Source organism: Taeniopygia guttata, chromosome 11 (genome assembly GCF_048771995.1).
Source record: "Taeniopygia guttata chromosome 11, bTaeGut7.mat, whole genome shotgun sequence".
NCBI classification, from domain to species: domain Eukaryota; kingdom Metazoa; phylum Chordata; class Aves; order Passeriformes; family Estrildidae; genus Taeniopygia; species Taeniopygia guttata.
The window spans coordinates 12,817,501-12,836,573 of NC_133036.1; the positions used below are offsets into that span (position 1 = coordinate 12,817,501).

Here is a 19,073-nt window from a genome sequence, read left to right on the forward strand (position 1 = left end):
GCCGTTGGCAATTTCTCTCAGACACCCAATTACCCCTGACGTCAATGCCGTCTCTCCCATCTCCCTTGGGTGCCCGCATTTTTTCCTTTGTAACACTAATAGCTGACTAGCTAAGTGCCTGTTATTTCCTTGGCAGAAGATTTGATTGTGTTTTGGGCCGGATACTAAATCCAAAAACTATGTAAAAATGTCAATAGGTGAGTGCACATTGATTTCGGTTAGTCACAGTGATATTTGAGCCCCTTTGGGGGCTCTGTCTGGGGAAGTATTTTACAAGAAAGATAATATAACAGAAAATTACTGGAGCTGCACAGGTCTCTGGTGGATTTCTTAGGGGCCTGCTAAGTTTCTGTAGAATCAACAAATGCTTTATTAATCTAAATTTGCGGTTTTGTTCCTGCCTCTGCTCAGACGGCTCGGGCTCGGCGGAGGAGGCCGGGCGGGAGCGGGGCGGCAGGGCCGGGCCGGGCCGGGGAGGCCGCGGAGGCCGCGGGCCCGTCCCGGCCGGCCGGGGCTGCGCGGGCCGATAAGGCGGGGCCGGGGGTCCCTGGCATGGCAGCCGCGCGGGGCCGGCGTGACTGGGAGCGGCTGATAAGAGCCCCGCGCGGCTGCAGCCGGCAGCGCCGCTCCGCCAGCGCGCTGCGGGGCCGCGCCTGGCACGGCAACTCAAACACCGCCGGCCCGGGGGCGGCGGGGAGGGCTGCGCTGGAAGATAATGGTAATTGATTGAATCAAAGTCGCAGAGCAGCCTTGTTTTCCCTCGCAATTAATTTTTTTTTTTTTTTCTAATTTTCAGACCGAAGTATCCGAAGAGCTCAGGTTGCACCGAGCACATGCTGCACTAAAAGATAATAAGCACATGCCCTCTTCAGCTTTTTGGGGGAAATTCAGGCCAAGAAAAGGCACAATTAAACAAAACGCAACCCCTTAAAGTTACGAGCACGCGGCTCCAAGCTCAGCAGAGTGTGCTCTTAAGGACAGGGAAAATCGATGGCTTTTTCAGGTCGCCGGGCTGTGTGCGCTGGCTACCAGCGACGAGCAGTCAATTTTGCCCACAAAGCCAGCAGATAGTGACACCAGAGAAAGGGGATTGTCAGGGGACTGAGTTGTGCAGTGTCCACACATTGTGCAGTGTCCACACATTGCGCATTTCTGCAGCCCTTCTTTCTCTCCTGCTCCCCACCACAAAACCATACCCCACAGCTCAAGATATATGTAGAGGATGACAGAGATTGATGCCATTTGTATTTTTGTATTGGTTGCTTTGCAGTTTAGTTTAGCCAGTTTGGATCTTTTCCACTAGCAACTTCCAGACAGAAATTTTTCTTTTTTTAAGGGGGTTCCCCCCAGTATAGCATTCAGGAGTAGTAATATGGTTCGTGTGCTTTGAGAAAATAAAACCTTTTAGTCTTTGGCAATTGCATCTGCAAGCAGTAAAATCTTATGTCAGCACAGTGTGTAGAGAGCAGGATACCTAATAGCTAGTAAACCATTAAAAAAAGTCTTCTGCTTGATCAGATATAGTGCTTAATGTATAGTGCTGTATCTTGCCCAGCGCATAATTAGTATTGAGGGTGGAAGAGCCTCCCCTGTGGACCATGACACCACAGATCTAAACTGGAACTTTTTCCACACATTAGAGTTTTCTTTCTTTAGTGGAGGACATTTCTTTACTTGTTTTAAAAATCATTCTCTAAGACTTAACAGACTGTATTAGTGTATTGTGTATCTTAAATGAACCTTGCAAGCTCTAGCAGTGTATTCTTCTTCCCATATAGGCACTGTGTAGGGTGGGCAGGCAAGCAGTATTGTAGTGCCAGAGAGATCAAACGTTGGCTAGAGGAAAAAAAAACACCCAACCCTAACCTGGGATATAGAAATTAACCAACCCACTTTTGCAGTGATTTTATTGGATCTCATCCTGGAACAAGTGTTTGTATGGATGTGCTAGGAAAATGAATGGGCCTTATTGAGGTAAGACACCGTTGTTTATCTAATCATGAAGAAGTTGGGATTTTCACTAGAGCTCTGTCATGTTTTCCTCAGAATGGTAACAGAAGATTTCTTTATGTGTGGGCCAGATTAATGGGATTTCTTCCCAACTAGTAAAAGGGTGGAACATTTGCTGTCTGTTTGGGCAAGAGCAGGGTATCTTGATATCCTATCAAACAGACTAATAGGTCTCCTCTGCTCAAAGAGCTGGTAATCTGCCTTGTCATGACCACTGGTTATGAAAGGGACAAGTCAGCTGTGAAGAAAGATGACTTTCTTGAAGGAACCATGTAAAAACTTTGGCCTAATGCCAGCACGACCATTGCTGATCAACTATGGCTCAGATTAGAGACTCCTTGTGTGGAAAAAAAAAGAGGTTTTTTTCTTTTTTCTTATAGGCTTGAGAGCCTACTGGGTTACTGTTGCCAAACTCCCCTCTTTGATGTTTCAGGTTCCAGTATAATTAAACCCACAACTGTGTTGTGGTCTTGTCTCTTTAGCCACTGTGGTATGACTGGCAGGTGATACTCTCCATCTCTACCTCAAATACAGCTGGTGAACTGCTCCTAGGCAGTCTAGTTTTTAGACTAGACTAGTGCTTGGTAGCACCCCTTTTATCCTCCTCCCAGCCTGGCCAGCGTGCTCAGCATGTCAGTCTCAGAAGTGCTGACAGCAATGTGGAGAACAACTGCCAAAGCAAAAGTACTGTGAGGTCATTTGGATAGATAATAGTGAGTAAAATTCATGGAGATAAGGTGCACCCACTCAGCACCTGCCCACCTCTGTGCTCCTCTGTGCTAAGGCTCATTGCTGCCAGTGGGGCTGCTGCCAGGCTGTGCTGGCATCCAGCACTCTCTGGGCTGAGCCACCAACCCTGCCTGGGAGGGGCGTGGGGAAAGGACAAAACCAGCTTCTGCTGGAAAGATTAAAAAAATCACCTCTGTGCTGGTGCAGTGCTGAGTTTTGGGGTGTGAGCCAGTCTGTAGGGCACTGGCAGTCACAGGCAGCTGGAGAAGCTGGCCTCTGCTGAACCAACTCCTAAAATTGAAAGGGGGCAGGTTTGAACTGCAAACCGAAACAAAGAGCAGGGCTGGCTGTGCCCTCCCAGGCCGAGGCCCATTGGTGGCTGGAGGTTTTCCTGTGTTGTGTCACCTCCAGCGTGGTGTGCGAGGCGCAGGCACAGCCGAGCCACCGCAGCAGGACGGACACGCTGCGCTCCCCATGCTGAGGTGGGACCTGCTCTCCTGCCCCACACCCGTGTCTGTGGTGTGCAGAGGGGCTGCAGGGTGGGCACGGGGGCATTGAAGGGGAAGGTGAGGCGAGGCAGGAGTCAGTGATGGGAAGCAGGTGGCTGGCACCATATCGGGGACACAGCAGGGCCGGTACCTCTGAGGATGGAGGGAACGAGGCTGTGGGACAGCCCACAAACACCTTAAAGACACCTTCTCAGTAGTTTGCTGGGAAACAGACTTGTATGCTTGTTTTGCCACATCCTAGCTTTTAAATACACAGTGGGAGATAAAGGACACACTTTGGGTGAATTCTCAAAACAGTGAAGGTAGGAGAGTAGTAACAGAGTAGCCGCTGCTTGGGAGGTAGCAGCAAGAGAGGAAGTACCAGCATGGAGGGGAGTAGAAAAGGAAAGAATGGAGAGGGAAGCATCACCAAAATTATTTCTATCCCTTTGGTAAGAACTTGGGACATTTGTGAGTGAAACAACTCCTGATTTTCCTGGAGCATTTCCTTTTCCCTACTTTTGTGCAGGCCTGTGTGGCCATGCAGCCCAGGTCTTTTTCCATTCATGGGTGTGTGTTACACCTATTACCAAAGTGTCACTAAGGTATTAGCATGATTTTCAGGTGACTGCTCTGACAATGGGGTTGTTCTTGCCATATAATTCACAGAGCTTCACTCAAGTCACAGCTAGAACACTGCATCTGCCCTGGAGAATAAGGAGGAAAATTTACAGGTTATTTTAAGTTGATTCTGTGGAAGCATGGAGGAATATATCAGAGTTAAATTCAAAGGGAAATTATTAGATTGGCAGCAGATTTAATCAGATTTGTAGTTGAATTTGGAGCTCACATGAATCTTTAAAAATGTTTTAGAATTGAAAAACTTAAAAGGTTTTGAGAAAATTTGTTGCACAAAAATGATCAGTATGAGTATGTTTCTCATACAGGACAAGTAGGCAAGTTCAGTAAGGCATCAGTTCCTGTATGCTGAGATAGCCATGTGAACATAAGCACTGGAGCAGTGTGAACAGCCATTAAGAAGCATCAGAGTTCTGCTTTGTCTTTTAGTTGTATGCAAGTGGGCAGAAGACTTGTGAAATTGTTCTTTCAGCTCTGGTGGTGACAGGTTTAAGGAGTGCTAGCTGAGCAAGAGTGCCTTTCTGGAGCACGTAATCTCTAACTTTTTGCCCCCTAATCTTTGAATGTGTGTTAAATTCACCTAGGTCTTTTTGTAATTTTGACAGTTTTTGGTTTATGATTTTTTTTTTTTTTTTTTGAGATCTTCATTATGTGGGCAGCAGTCTTTCCATTGCTGTGCATTGATGCTCCCTTTTATATTGCTTTTATAGCCCCCCTTTTTCCCTGGTCTTGGATTCACAGAGCTGGTGGACAAAACAGTTGGCAAGGAAAGTTAATGACTTCAGGAAGGGATAGACTTGTATGCTCTGACCATGGAGATGACAGAAATGTAGAAAGGATGGAAAGAGGGTAAGCAAGGTCTTGAAATCAGAGAAGCTGACGGATTGTGTTCTAGAGGAAGGTTAGAGTAACAGGACTGGAAATGGGGACAGAGGATGTGAGTCAGGGTGGGAACTGCCAAGAGGAAGATGGGAAATGTCAAAAAAGCATGTGGAGGGAAGGAGGGGAATAGACTGGTAAAAGGCAGAGTGGATTTGGAAGCAGCAATTCAACTGAAACACACAGGCTAAGACAGTTGACTCAGAAGATGTGGGAAATGTAAGATGAAATGAACAACTTCAACAGAGGATAATATCTTCAACTCTTAAAAAACTTCAAAACTTAGTAGAAGGAAGAAATGCATCTGCTTGATTTTACTTTCCTGTGCTTTTTGCCAGGCAGTTCTGCTTTCTTTTCCAGCATTGATGGCTGTCTTATGATTTCCCTGAGACACTGTCATAGAAATAGACACAGAAAGCAAATGTCCTGCTTCTAGGAAGCACAGGCAGGTAGCCTCTTCTCTGCCCAGTGAGAGATGGGCTTCCAGCTTATTAGAGAATTTTTTTGGTAAAGCATCCTTAAAAAAAAAAAATTGAAAATGACTGGTGACTTTCTTCTGGTAGTAGAATAAAAGACTTTGAGAAACAGTTTATATAGAGGTGATCTCCATATGTTGTTTCCAAACTAAATTACTCTGTGATTGAACCTTCTGAGAAAAAACAAAAAGTGAAGTTTGAGTTTTGTTTCTGGTGCAGGTTGAAAAGGCTTAATGAGTAGTGCTTTGTTCTATCAAAGTTAGATGAGAACCAGGTGATTGACTTCCACAGGCAAAATAAGAATTCCTCAATCATGACAGCAAATGTTGCTTGAGTTCTTGGGTAAATAACTCAATTAGCTCTGCAAAATACCCTTCTCTTGGGTTCGAGTCAGCAACCACTTTAGGATGTCCCTCCCTTTGCAGGAATACCCATGGGTTTCCAGAAAGTGAGACAGGAAAAGGCACACATGCTCCTGGTGACGGCAGCTTGAGCTCATTACTCTGATTTTTAGATATGCTGGCATTGTCTCAACAGCCTGCATTCACATTTATGGCCTTTCCAGACTACTTATCTAGGAGAGAATGTGTGCTCAGCCTGCTCCAGTTCCCTCTGAGCTTGAGCTCAGGGCCCAGACAAAGCACACCACAGCTTGGGCAGCAGCAGCACTGGGCTCTCAAAGATGCAAAGGCAAGGCACAAAGTGGGGGTAGCTCTCCATGCAGATCTTTAGCTTCTGGCAGTCCTGTTGGTGATCCCACTGTCTCTTGAGCTTGTCTGAACAAATGCATCAAAAATAGCTGAACTATTCCCTCCCATGATTGAGCATGTAAGTAAATGATTCCCTTCCATGAATAAACATGTAAGTATTTTTCTAATGAGATAAAAGAAAATTAGTCTTATTCTGCACCATCCTTAGTAGCTTGCACTCTAATTAATTCCTTCCTGTTAGTTCATCTTGGAATGTTCTGGAAGATTTTTCAGCATCTACCAGTGCATTTTGTGGGACAGCCTATGGAAAGGACAGAACATTTGCTGAAGAGCCTTTACTGTATTTTCCTGTTAGAATTCTCTACTCAGTGCTGAGGTTTCAAGAGCCTTTGAGTGAGCTGGTTGAGTCTCCTTTTGAACCCATCATGGATGTTTCTTTATATTTTATTTCCTTTAAAGATTATGCCCTTCCTTATGACAACCACCTTTTGCCAAATGAATAAGGCACTTCAGTTCTTCCCAGTTTTTGCCCCATTTACCACCTTCCAAAAAGACTGCAGTGGCTGTATGACCACATGTCAGATTTTCCCTGGAGGGATCTCTGATTTCTTTTCAATCAGTTCATTTAATTGACCATGTTTATTTCCCTAGCCCTTGTGGCTCCCTGAGTGCAGCTATTCGTTAGAAGCTGGATCTTAAGCATCCTTTTCATGTTTTACCTGGAGAATTTCTTTAAACCATCTCATCTGTTCTTGGTATTTGGGGCTAAGCCCAAAAGGGAAGCTCTCTCAATCAAAAGGCTATCTAAATGGATAATGTGACACTTTGAGACCTGTAACAAGGAGGCAAATATCCCAGTCCCACTGCTCTGGTGCTGATCCCACCAGAGCCACTGTAGCTTTGAAGGCTTGTTTGGGCAAGGTTCCCACCGCGGATGTTTGCAAGACAGCAACTGGAACTTGGTACACGTACCTAGCATACTGCTTAGATGTAGAGCCTAGGCATGATGCCCACTTTGGAAAGCAGCTTTGTAGTCTATATCTGCTTAATTTAGTCCTCAGCTGGCCGCCTGAGAACGGCTGTTCGCTGCATGTTAGTGTCCAAGAGCAGGAAGAGATGGAGGCAACTTTCATCAGAAAGAAGATGAAGTAACTTGGCACTCATTGGAGTTTGGAGGCTAAATTGCCTCTTAAAAGATCATCCTTACTGCTTGTCTACAGCTTCCAAGCTGTGAATAGGATGGAAAGAAGGATCCTTTGTATCCTGTGCTCCCCTTTTCTAGATGTTGTCTTGGTGATATGAGCTTCCTTCTTCAAAGTTTATAAAATTCTGTTTGAATGCTTTTCATGGTCTAGTTTGGCATACAGCATAAACCCAAGCAAACTGACCTGAGACAGGAAGGCATTTTCCTCTTCAGTGACTTCTGTCTGTGTCCACTGCTAGCATCTATATTAGCAAATACAATTTCTTGGGAACATCCCAGAGCTTTCCTTTCCAGAATGTTTTTAATAGCTCAAAGCACTGTTATTTCCTAGAAAGTCTGATCAGCTTCTTCAACATCAATTTTTGAATCCCTGTTCTATTACTTCCTTAAGAAATGTTTTATTCTGTCTTTTTAAAAATAAACATTCAGGGGTTGGACTAGATGATCTCCAGAGATCCCTTCCAACCTTGGCTATTCTGTAGTTCAATGAAACATAAGTCAGGAGTAATTAGAGAGAAATGTACCACATTTGAAGTATAAATAGAAGGAAGTAAATGGTTTGACATGTCACTACAGTCAGTGGTCAAATATCTGAATTTTAATCTTGAGAGTTAAGTTAAATAAAAAGAGATCCTTTTAAATAACTTGGCATTCCCTTAATGATCCATATGTAAATCTGAACATTTGACTTCATTGCAATAATACAGCTAGTTTAAATTTTTATTATTTTTAAGCCCACAGCCAGCAGGCTGGAGTAAGTTATTTGCAGCGTATTTTTAAAGTCCATATCGAAATATTAGCCATAACTGTCTGCTGTGTATAAAAAAAAAAAAAAGGGGAGGGTGTATGTTTGAAGTTTAATCATGCTTCTACTTATGCTCAGTCCCAGAGCAATCCTTTTTTCTGCTGCTGAGCTCAAACAGCTAGTAGCCAGGTTTGATCTGCTGCCCCATGGAGCAGTGCCCTATGTGAATTTGAAGTTTTCTCAACCCGGGAGGCCGGCAAATAAAGACTAGCCTCAGGTAGCCAGAGCTCTCCTTCCCAAAGCAGCTCCCGGGGCGCTGCCTGGAGCAGTCCTCCTGAAATTGTTTCAGGCAATTGCTACAGACTATCTGTACTACTGCCCCTCTTACCCCTCCTCCCCTCTCCTCCTCCTGGCATAAGGGAGGAGTTTTGGAGTCCAGGAGTCCTATTTGACTTTAATAAAATGAAGAAAAAAAATTTAAAAAATAAAAAGCAGAGCAGTTTGTAGGGAACTGGCACAGACTGTGGAAACAGGAGCCACAGCAAGACAAAACCCAGTGGCCTTCAAAACTTTTTTCCCTTCTTTCTCACCACATGACTTGAAGGATGTGGACAGTAATTAAAGGACCCCCTAGCTCTTCATTTTCTGTGCCTGGTCCTTTGATCTGGTTCGTGTCGGGTAGCTATTTTCATTGTTCCTGTCTTTTCTTTTATTCTCACCCAGCCCCTTTGATGTGAGCAATGATGATCTTTAATTCCAAAATAGGAGATGGACAGGATAGCAGTACTGGCCTTATATAATGCATCTTTCACATCTTATTTTTAAACTTGAGCATAATAGGTGTAAGTCAGAGCCTGGGGAGCCTTAACCCTTTCCACTGCTGAGGAGATTAAGAGCCTATCACTTTTGGTAACATCAGTCAGGTTAATTTTCTGTAGAAGCCTACAGATGCATTTGTGAAAAAGATTATTATTATTGTTATTATTATTATTATTATTTTCCTGCAAATATGATGGATCTCAAAATATAATCTGGAGGGAGTTTGTCCTAATTGTTCCCATGTGGGAAAAATGTGCTGAGAAAGAACAGTAAAGCTAATGCAGTTATTCTGACTGGCTTCACTTGGCAGCACAGTGGGAGTGAAGCATACTGTTTATTAGTGTATGTTAATAAACTATAAGGGACAAGCTGCAGGTGGTGGTTTATAAACTGTTCGCTCAGGTAATATAGATGACAATATGGAGATTATTAGTAACATTAGCAGGGAGAAGGACTGAAGGTTCTTAATGTTGTCTTGAAATCACAGAAGCCCGGTATGTCTCTGTGTGCTGCCTCTTCCTCAGGGGATGCACAAACCAAGTAGCCAGGGTGGGTGGCAGCACCATCAGATGTGACATGTGCAGGAACCCCTCTGCCAGCCACCTGGGGGGAGGGTCCCCTGCCAGGCTGCGTGGGGTGGCACATGTGACACCCCTGTGCCATGCCTTGCAGGGTGGAACACAGGACCCCCTGTGCCATGCTTTGGGGGGTGGCACATGTGACAGGCCCATGCCATGCTTTGGGGGGTGGCACACAGGACCCCCTGTGCCATGCTTTGGGGGGTGGCACATGTGACACCCCTGTGCCCTGCTTTGGGGGGTGGCACACAGGATCCCCTGTGCCATGCTTTGGGGGGTGGCACATGTGACAGGCCCATGCCATGCTTTGGGGGGTGGCACACAGGACCCCCTGTGCCATGCTTTGGGGGGTGGCACATGTGACATGCCCATGCCATGCTTTGGGGGGTGGCACATGTGACACCCCCGTGCCCTGCTTTGGGGGTGGCACACGCGGGGAGGGCAGCACAGTGGCCCTGCAGCGGGAGCCCCCGCTCCGCCGCAGCCCCGGGGAGGCAGGTGGTGCTGGCCGAGCCCCGGGCCGCGGTGTCCCCGGGGAGCTCCGCATTGCCGCGGTCCCCATCTGCCTCGGCGGCACCTCCTCCCTGCGGGCCCGCAACAATGGCTCTGCTGCTGCTGCTGCTGCTGCTGCTGCTGCTGCGCCCTGCCCGAGCCGGCCCGCTGACATTTGCAGGGTTCAGCCGGCACAGCACCATCCGCTCGGGAAATGCAGCTGCAATTGTAAATAGGGAGCCCAGAATTTTCAAACTTCAGGCACCCGCGGCATGGAGGGGGAGCTCAGCTTTCCCCAGTGCCTTTTATTTTAGTAGGATTTGTGACTGTCTGAAAATTTGGAGAACTATAGGTCTGCTGCTAAGCCACTTAAGCATTAATGTTTGAACATCTTGTCACTGGTTTTTGTGTTCAGAAGAAGACTGAAATGGGCACAAAATAAAAATAAAATCCCAACACTTTCCTGGTAGAATTAATTAGAGCCAAAATATAGTAAAATATAGCAAATTTCAATAAGCAATAACAAAGAAGCAGTGAGGATAACAAAGATTAAGTGCGGTAATGGACAGAGACAGCTTGATGAATCTATGTTTTAGTTTAAAGCCTGTCTTTTTCTTTTCATTCACAAAATATATATGCATAAGTAGCTTTGTGTCTGAAACTATTTCAGATGTGGATTTATGCCTTTGTGACACCTGCTCTTTTAGGCACATAAAATGTGTGCTACGTTTGTGTAGTTCTTAAAATAACAGCTGTTATTTTAGATAACTTTAGATAACTTTAAGGGCGGTTCTTGCTATATATTACGGTCCTGGATCAGCAAAGTAGTTCAGGAGATGCCCAACTGGAGCAAGTGATGGGACACGTAGGCTTTTCAGCCTCCACTTGCTTAAACCTGAGCACATGCTTAAATAGTTTGCTGAATAGGGGCCAAGACCAGATGCAGTGAATACCTAAAATTAACTTTGTTAAATGGCTTACAGTATGCCACTTGTTTCCATGTGCTTTTAAATTTCCCACTTGATCATTATTTGGGCTGAACTTCTGTCTGTTAGGCATGAAGGAGGAAAAATTCTCTTCAAGTACAGTTGGTCTTTAGCATCAGTGGTTTTGTAGCTGGGGTGCTTTAAGGAAATAAGGGAAGGAAAGGTTGTAGAGAGGAATATTTCACCGGAGCAGCTCCTACAGTTGGAAAAAGTAGACACACTTCTGAGACCTGGCAAAGGAATGTGGAACCTGTAATCTTGTCCACTTTTTCCAGCTATATCAGCTAATCTAATAATAGAAGCCTATAGGGTGATGTAATTTCTTTTTTTAGACAGAGAAAACAAACATTGAAATTGCAAAGGGGAAAGTTGGCACCAATACATTCCTCAATGAGTACTAGGGCCCTTTCTTCACTTGGAAAGGAAAAAAAAATCCTTCTTTCTAAAGCAACCCTGTTTTAAGGGCTCAAGCACACTCAGATAGCCTCTAGTTAGGTTTCAGCAGTCTAATGAAGCCTGCCTTTTTTGTGATTTCACTGCACATACTCCCTGCCTGCCTTGATTGGCAGCTGGGTAGCAGACCTCTGCAGCTGTGACAATTTGCCTGAGGGAGACTGTAAGTGTCTCATTGAAACTTGCATTGTAAAATCCTCCAAAATGCCTCCCATAATATTAGGCACAGGAGAAAAACACAGGTGTGAAAAACTTTCACAGATCCCATGAGTTCAATGTCTCTTGGCAGCTTTGGTGGATTCAGTGTTATAATATAAATTTTAAACTTGCTCTTGCAAAACAGAAGTTGCTCCGTCTTCTGTCACGAGAAGTGGTGAAAACCGGCAGCGCCTGTGCCGCGCTCGCCTTTCCAGGGCGGTGAGGATTGGTTATCCATGGGTGAAACCTGTCCACCTGCTGTGACTTGGAGCCTGTTCCAGCACGGAGAGGACACAGGTGTCCCCGCAGGTGTCCCCTCTGCTGGGGCATCTCGCTGGCAGGCAGAGTTTTAGGAGCTCCTGTTTTCCGAGTGAAGGCATGGTCTCATCCTGTCCAAAAATGAGCGCTCGTTGATTGAGTCTGCTTCCAGTGAAGGAGGGATTTGAAAACCTAAGAGGTGTCTCCATGAAATCAACCTTCCCATATGTATGTACAATTGTTTTCTCTTCAGCTGGTTAAGTAGCTTAACGTACTCCTCACTGGCGCATAGGTGAGACTCAGCATTGCCAGCATGACTGGAAGATGAATCTCAGCTTCTGAATGCCTGATCCTTTTCCTGGTATGTTTGTTCCCAACTGCTTGCCCGTGTGTTACAGCAACTTTGCTTCTTATATTTGCCATAAAGGAATCTCAATATGACTGCAGCCTTAAGATCTGGCACTTCAACAGTCTCAGTAGGTTCAACACAATAGTCAGGAATTAAAGTTCTGAGGAAATGCAAGTAGCTAAATTTAGACTTAAGAGACGTGCCTGATTTGAATGAGCTGATGCTGATACATGGAAGTTTCCCTGCAAGCTAGCCAGGCTTTATTTGTTGGTTAAAGGGAGGAGATTTTAGTTAAGTTGGAACATTTGATTTGCTTTCTTGAATTGTTTTTGATTAGTGACTGAGTGCAAGGTTAAGCTTTAATAACATATTCCTTGTAATAAAATCATGCTGGTGAGTGATATATGTGACTAAAAAGATTTAGATCCACTAGTCTGTTAAACTAATACAATTTGGAAATGCTCTGGAAATAAGTACATAAAATAAGAACCAAAGGCAATTTAAAATATTTTTTTAACTCTTTCTAGGGCTAAGAGTTTTGTGACCAAACTGTGACTTGTGACTTGCCTGTTCTGGCAAGCTGGGTGAACAAGGCAGCATGGCTGCAGTCTTCATAAAAGAGAAACTGTTTTGAATTTAGTAACGAAACGTGTTAATGCATCACTGAGTTTCTGCTGCAGTGAACTAGTGACAGACCCAGTGACTAGTTAAAGCTGAAAATAACAAACCTTGAATTCAAATGACATTCAGAAGTTTCATGAGGGACTCCCAGTACTTTTCATCTTCTTTTCTGAACTACAAATTTTGGTCATTTCAAGACAAAGCAATGATGCTGTAATATGTAGGTTTTGTGGGCTGGTAGTTGCAGTAGGGCTGAGGTTTTAGTTTCAGATTTTTATCAGGGTTTTTCTGCTCTCGGTGCTTTCCATAGACTGTTCTAAGAGTCATGAAACTTGTGCTGATGTATAGTGATTCAATGTACTGTAAACTACACAAGAGGGTTCAGTTTCATGGCTGTGTGGAGCTTTTGTGTAAATGTTTTTAGTGGTATCAATTGAGAAGCTGAACTCAAGGTTCAGCTGAGCATTCGGGGTATCACTTGAAAGCTCAGTTTGAGTTACTTGCTTGTTGAGGCTGGTTCGTTTCATGGGAACATTTCAAACAAACTTTGTGAAGCAGTTCAGTGTTACCTTTCCTATTTCATGGATGGAGAAACTGAGGCACAAAGCTATGGAGTTTCTTACCTTTCTAATGCAGTTGGGAATGTTAGGAGAACGTGGAACCTCCAGACAGTGCTGCTAATGTGTCATTGACTGCTGTGTGCTGCTCCTTGTCTAGCAGGGGAGTCTAGTTTGTCAAAGGGAAGGGGTTTTGTCTCACCATTGAGGAAGGAAATGCATTTAAATGTCAAAGGTTGGGAAAGCCATTGTCTTCCCTTTTATGGCAGTGAACATGGCATGTTCCTCTGCTTACCAAATAAATGAAACTATAAAGGAAATGGTAGTTTTGGAAAAAAAAATCAAAAACCCCAGCACTGTAATCCAGAGCATCTGTTTTCTACTGTATTTTTTCCCCTGGTCTCTTTTTATAATTTACATCCAAAGCATGAAGTGACAGAATTTGGCAGACTCGGATCTGTACAGTAGAGCTTAATGGTTTTTTAGCAGGGAATAAATAAAGCCCCTCAAGCCTGCTTAGTTCTCACCCATGCACGTGAGCAGGGAGTGGGGGAAGGAGTGTTGTATTTTTCTTGGAAAAAGACCTTTTCGGTTTCTCCTGATCTGGCACCTGGAGGTCCAGCTGTGCTGGCTTGAGGCTGTGTGTAGCCTTGTGCATGGGAAGGATGACGGACAGGCCGCTGTAGAAGTTGAAATGTTTCACGTCTCTACAGGCAATATGTATAGCTATATTTGTGAATAGTGGCAAGGCGCAGTTGGAGGTGGAATTACTCTTCAAACAATGATTTGCCAATAGTGCTGCAGTTTGGGCTGGTTTCTGTTGCAATTTGTGGGGAGGGCCAGCACTGCGTGGATTTTCCAGCTTTGCTTGCTCATGCTACAACAGCCATGGAGCCTCTGTGCCTGCCATCATTGCTTCCTGTCTCCATGAGCTGATCGTAAATTATTTTTCCTGGTTTGAGCTCGTCACATGGCCTGGAAATGTGTCACTCTAGTTATGTTTGGCTTGGTCTTCTGCTAATTTATACCAGTTTCTACTTCAATATATTTCCATTGGCTTAATTCAATGGCAGAATTTCTAATTTACTTGGGTATAAGTAGGAGTATTGGGTTCATTACTCCTAACAGTTTAGTAATCTTGATTTATTTTTGTTCTTCAGTCACACAAATGCCAAGGTTAACTTGCTCTTAAACACTTGATTTTCTAGGACATAAAATGATTCCGTATTAAAAGAAAAGATAGAGGACAATTTTATTGTGCAAAGTGGTCTAGGTTGGGGGATGCTGGGTTTTGTTTGTTTGGATTAGAGAATTTAGAAAATGCTGGGTTAATATTTGAGAACTGAAAGATTTAATTTGCCCTCACTGGTACTCTTGGATTCTCTGGATTCCTCAGCTGTGGATTGGGAGCTGATATGGAGTGGCACATAATATTTCCAGTGCCCCTAGTAATAAGTGATTTTAATGGAGAACTTTTCACAGCAGAGGACTCAGAGATATAGTATGTGCTTTAATAAAGATGCTATGTCTCCACAGTGTACATTAGTCAGTGAGTTAAACAAGCATCAACATTAAAACAGACATTATCCCCTGCAGTGTATTTTCTTAGTGCTTTGTCCATTACAGCTCTCAAATGGTGAGGATTCTAGTCCTTCCCGTTGGAAACAGCTCTTTTCTAACACTTATTGCAGATATTTTCCCAGTGTCTAGCATAAAATTGTGCTTTCTTCTCTCTTCCTGCCCTCCCCAAATGCTCAGTGGAATGCAGTGATGGTGTTTACCATGCATGAACTCCTTGGAAGCAGTTCCTGCACCTTCCTTAGTTATTCTTTAACAAAGATACATATAATCAGACCTTTTAACCTTTCCTCATAAATCAGTCCATCCAGCCCATTAATCACTTCTGTTGCCTTCTTTTGAATTCTCTCCAATTTGTCATCATCCTGTGGCTGGGGACAGCTCGGTGACCACAGCCCTGCATGGAGGTTCAGTGCCAGCCCACTGCACCCAAGGATCAGGATTTATTTATTTTGTCCCTCTTTCCTTTTGCTTCATTCCCAGTCAGAATATATCTCCTACCCACTCTGCATAATCACTTATTTAAAACATTTATGGAGATAATTTGCAGTCTTACAGACCCTCTATCATTCTCTGATACTGAGTTAGCAGAAATTGATAGGGCAAAGGATTGAATGTGACATTTTGTGTCTTTCCCGCCCTCCCTTCCCCTACTCCCCACCCCAAAAAAAACTGCACAACTCTTCATTTGGTGCATATGGTCACATTGAATGGGAGGAAAAAGGTAGCATTAGAGAGGAAAAAAAAGATGCTGAAAATATAATTGCCTAATTGTGAATCCTAAGTAGTGCAGGCAGCAGGGGCAGCCCTGACTGGAAGAAATCAGAGGGTCACTAATTCATACTGCCAACATCCTAATTAGCTGTGCAAATGTAATGTTTATATTGTTGGGGATGGATTACAATATCCATTGTAGAATGGAAAGAAATAAATGAATTGTGTCAGTGGAGCTATGTAGAAAACACTCCTGCCACCCCATTAAACCATGAGAAGTAGCTTAGCTACTAAAAAAAGTTTGTTTTCAGGCTGATGCGCAAGTCTAATTGGGTTTCCAAAGAAAGGAACATGTTTTAATTATTAATTAGAAATCAGAGGAGTAAAAGAGTGGAAATCTGCTTCAGCTGGAGGTTTTGCTCAATGCTGGATTTCTCCTTAATAAGCTGAAACATTCCAGGCCTGCCTTAGTTAGCGGTTGGGTGCAGTGGCTTTACTCGGGGGGTAGACATCTTAATGCTCATGTAATTATCATGTAATTATTTTGTAATGTGGGATCAAAATTTTGCATAGATGGCATTCTTTCACTGAACTTGAAAAATAAAAAAGTTGTGTTCATTAATGCAGTGATTCAGTCATTTTGGTCTAAGAAGCAGGGTTCCCTCATCCCCCTCCCTATCTCTTTAAGACACAAATATTTTGAAACAGTTCTAGAGATGGTGACCTCAAGATGAATAGAATTATTTAATTTAGATTTTGTTGAATATTTATCAGATTTCTTGTTGGTAATACTGCCTTTCAACAGAAGTGTCAAGTGGGTTGCAATTATCATCAAAGCTGATAGGTACAAATAAGCAATGATCCTGTCTGCTATCACAGGGTGTGCAGGTTCATAAAGGGGAATTCTTGTGGAAGTTGCTTTCTCCCTATGAATTTTCCTCCCTGTTGCCATTGAACTTCTGGAATCAAAGTTGTTGAAGACTGAAAGACTTTGTCAGAAGATGTTAAGTGGATTATGGCCCATCATAATAAATATTCCCTGTGGAGAGATGCGGTATGTTCTCATGAATAGAGAGTATGGAGCTGCCTCTTTTGACTTATGCTTTCTAGTGCCTAGAAGTACTCTTGAGCAGAATTCTGCTCTGTTTACAACTGCACACAGCTTGTCTGCACAGATGAAAATGTTACTGGGCCACTGCTGTAGCTCTTATGGCTGGAAATCACTGGCAGCCTGTATCCAAGCTGAATCACAGGTTAAATCTGACAAGTTAAAGAACATAGCAAGGGCTGCTGGCTCTTGAGTTGCCAGATGTTTGTAGATCCATGTGTGTCTTAAGGGGAACTGCCCATTAAATGTCTCAGCTTTAATAGGAAAAGGGGATGGGAAAGAAGAGCATATGACTCCATATGGCTCCCTCAGTGTGGCAGTAAATCCTTGTGTTAGTGGGGTGCAACTGTGAGGAAATACAGACCTGTCTCCTGATGTTGCTGTTTCGTAGCAAAAAATCCGTGGAGGAGATGGGGAGGTTATAGCTAATGTGGAGTGGATGGCTTCCTTTGGGGTTATGGCCTCCATGAACTTGTAGATGCAGCATTATAATAAACAAAATATCTGACTTAACAGAGCAACCGTTAAGAACATTTAATTTGGTCTTTTTTCATGCATCTGCTGAAATTATTACGTTTTAAAATGTTTGGTTTGCATTCACAAAAGAAGTAAAATTTACTGATTGTGGGCCATTTAGCACCTGTTTCTGCCTATAAGACTCAATATACCTTTTCTAAAACCTCATTTTAAGAAGGAAAAATATAGTTTCTTAGTTGTTCTTTATCAGATAGCTGCACTGGGCTGTCCTACCCCTTCTCTGTAGTTTATTTACATTATGTTTAGTTGTGAAGGATTTGACAAAGATAGATACCAGTATCAAGAAGGGACAATATGATTGTGTTGCTACCAAGAACTAATTCTGCTTGTGTGAATTGTAAGGTAGCTTTGGTCCCTCCTCCCTACTAACAAAGCTTTCTCTATTATCAAAAAGGAAACCACCTTGACTTGTATTCTCCCAGCAGAAGTCAGGTTAAGCTTCATAGAGTAGTGGAAGTAACAAGTAATTAAGAATAACAAGCAATTGTGATTAAAAACTCAGAACAAAACCTTCACTTTCAAGGGGCCATATGTTGGTAAAAGTGCTCCCCAGCTGAACCATATGGATGGGTAGAATGTGGGATCTCCTGCACATTGGGAAGAGACCGTAATAATTTGTGACTTGACATACAATTGCCATGTTTCTTTTTGATCATGCCAGACATCCACAGGTCTCTGTCACATCCTTGTACAAGAATGAATGTGGGTCTCTGCAAACTAAGTATCTTAGCTTCAGAGTTAAAAGCAAGTGTGCCTTTAATTAAAACAAGACCAGCTTCTAACAGAAGCTGCCTTGGTCAGATGATGCAGTCAATGATCCTGTTCCTCCCCTCTCTTGCTGGAACCTGAAAAAACAGTTGCAAGTACCATTTTGAAGGCTGTTTTGCCAAGCGTCAGGCAAATGCTTCATGTCAAAACATCCATCTTTTCCCTCTGTGGGCAAAGAATGAGCCCAACTCACTCATATCTTCACCGGTCACACTAAGAAGGCTGAACACACCATCCAGTAAAATGCTTTAGCTTCAAAAGTGGAATTGGTCCTTTATTTTGTGGAGGCTGCTTTATCCCTTTGTGGAAAAGGAAGCACAAAGTGCTTCTGTGGAGCAATAATAGAGATGTATGAGAAACCATGGATAGTCTTTAATCAATTTCAGCAGCTTCATGGAGGCCTTGCCAACAGGGTTTTCGGCTGAGATGCATAGAAGAGTGCACAGTGATATCTTAGAAAGGGACCTGATGATGCCTTGTGTGTGTGAAGGAACTGCTGACACTGGTATCTAATATCTTGAATATATGTCCTGGTGTTGTACCTCCTGGCACAGCCTTGGTAGTTTCTTCATCCACTGCAACTTACAGAAGCTCTTCTGGTTGTGTGGGAGAGGATGTGATTAATACCAGTGGCATGTGCCTAGCAGTGCTGTGTGATTTGCAGAGGTACTTGTGAGATGCCTGAAGGGTGTTTATGCTCATGTTGCCATTTTCAGTAATCAACTCTTATTGATTTTTTCACAAGAAATCAAAGTTATTTTATAGGAAAATATTATGGAGGTTTCTCTTTGGTCAATGGATTTTTGATTTCTCAAACTTGCAGGAACTTAGAAGCTTTTTTACCTTTTAGCCCCCTGTACTTCAGCACACATAAACCCCTTTTTGAACAAGTCTGGGAAGTGTTTGACATGGAACATTTGCTGATGTATTGTTTTTCAATTCAACTAAGCCATCAGTGGAACAACTTGCTGCTTCCTTCTTGCATGAAAAAGCTGGCCCACCTCAATCACCCTTAGCACCAGTGAACCCCAGCACAGCCAAAATAACGTCTATATCTAACTTGCATGCAGGCAGCATCAAGTTTGGGAGGTCAGTAGTATGGTCTGCAAGTTCTTGCATTACATATTATCAGGAGAAATGTTTTTAATGGAATACAGAGTCAAACACAATCAATAAA

General features: G+C 43.4%; 1 protein-coding gene across 8 annotated transcripts in view; it reads left to right on the forward strand.

Annotated features, from left to right (window-relative positions):
* The window catches only part of ZNF423 (zinc finger protein 423), a 225,722-nt gene that overhangs the window by 90,943 nt on the left and 115,706 nt on the right, over nucleotides 1–19,073 (forward strand). Inside the window, exons 1-2 of one of the 8 annotated variants that reach the window (XM_072934214.1) lie at nucleotides 55–197; nucleotides 797–1,974. The exons of the other annotated variants lie outside the window; for them this stretch is intronic. The gene's annotated coding sequence lies outside the window, so the exon portion shown is untranslated. Of the gene's footprint in view, nucleotides 1–54; nucleotides 198–796; nucleotides 1,975–19,073 lie in introns of those variants that run through there. 8 annotated transcript variants of the gene reach the window in all.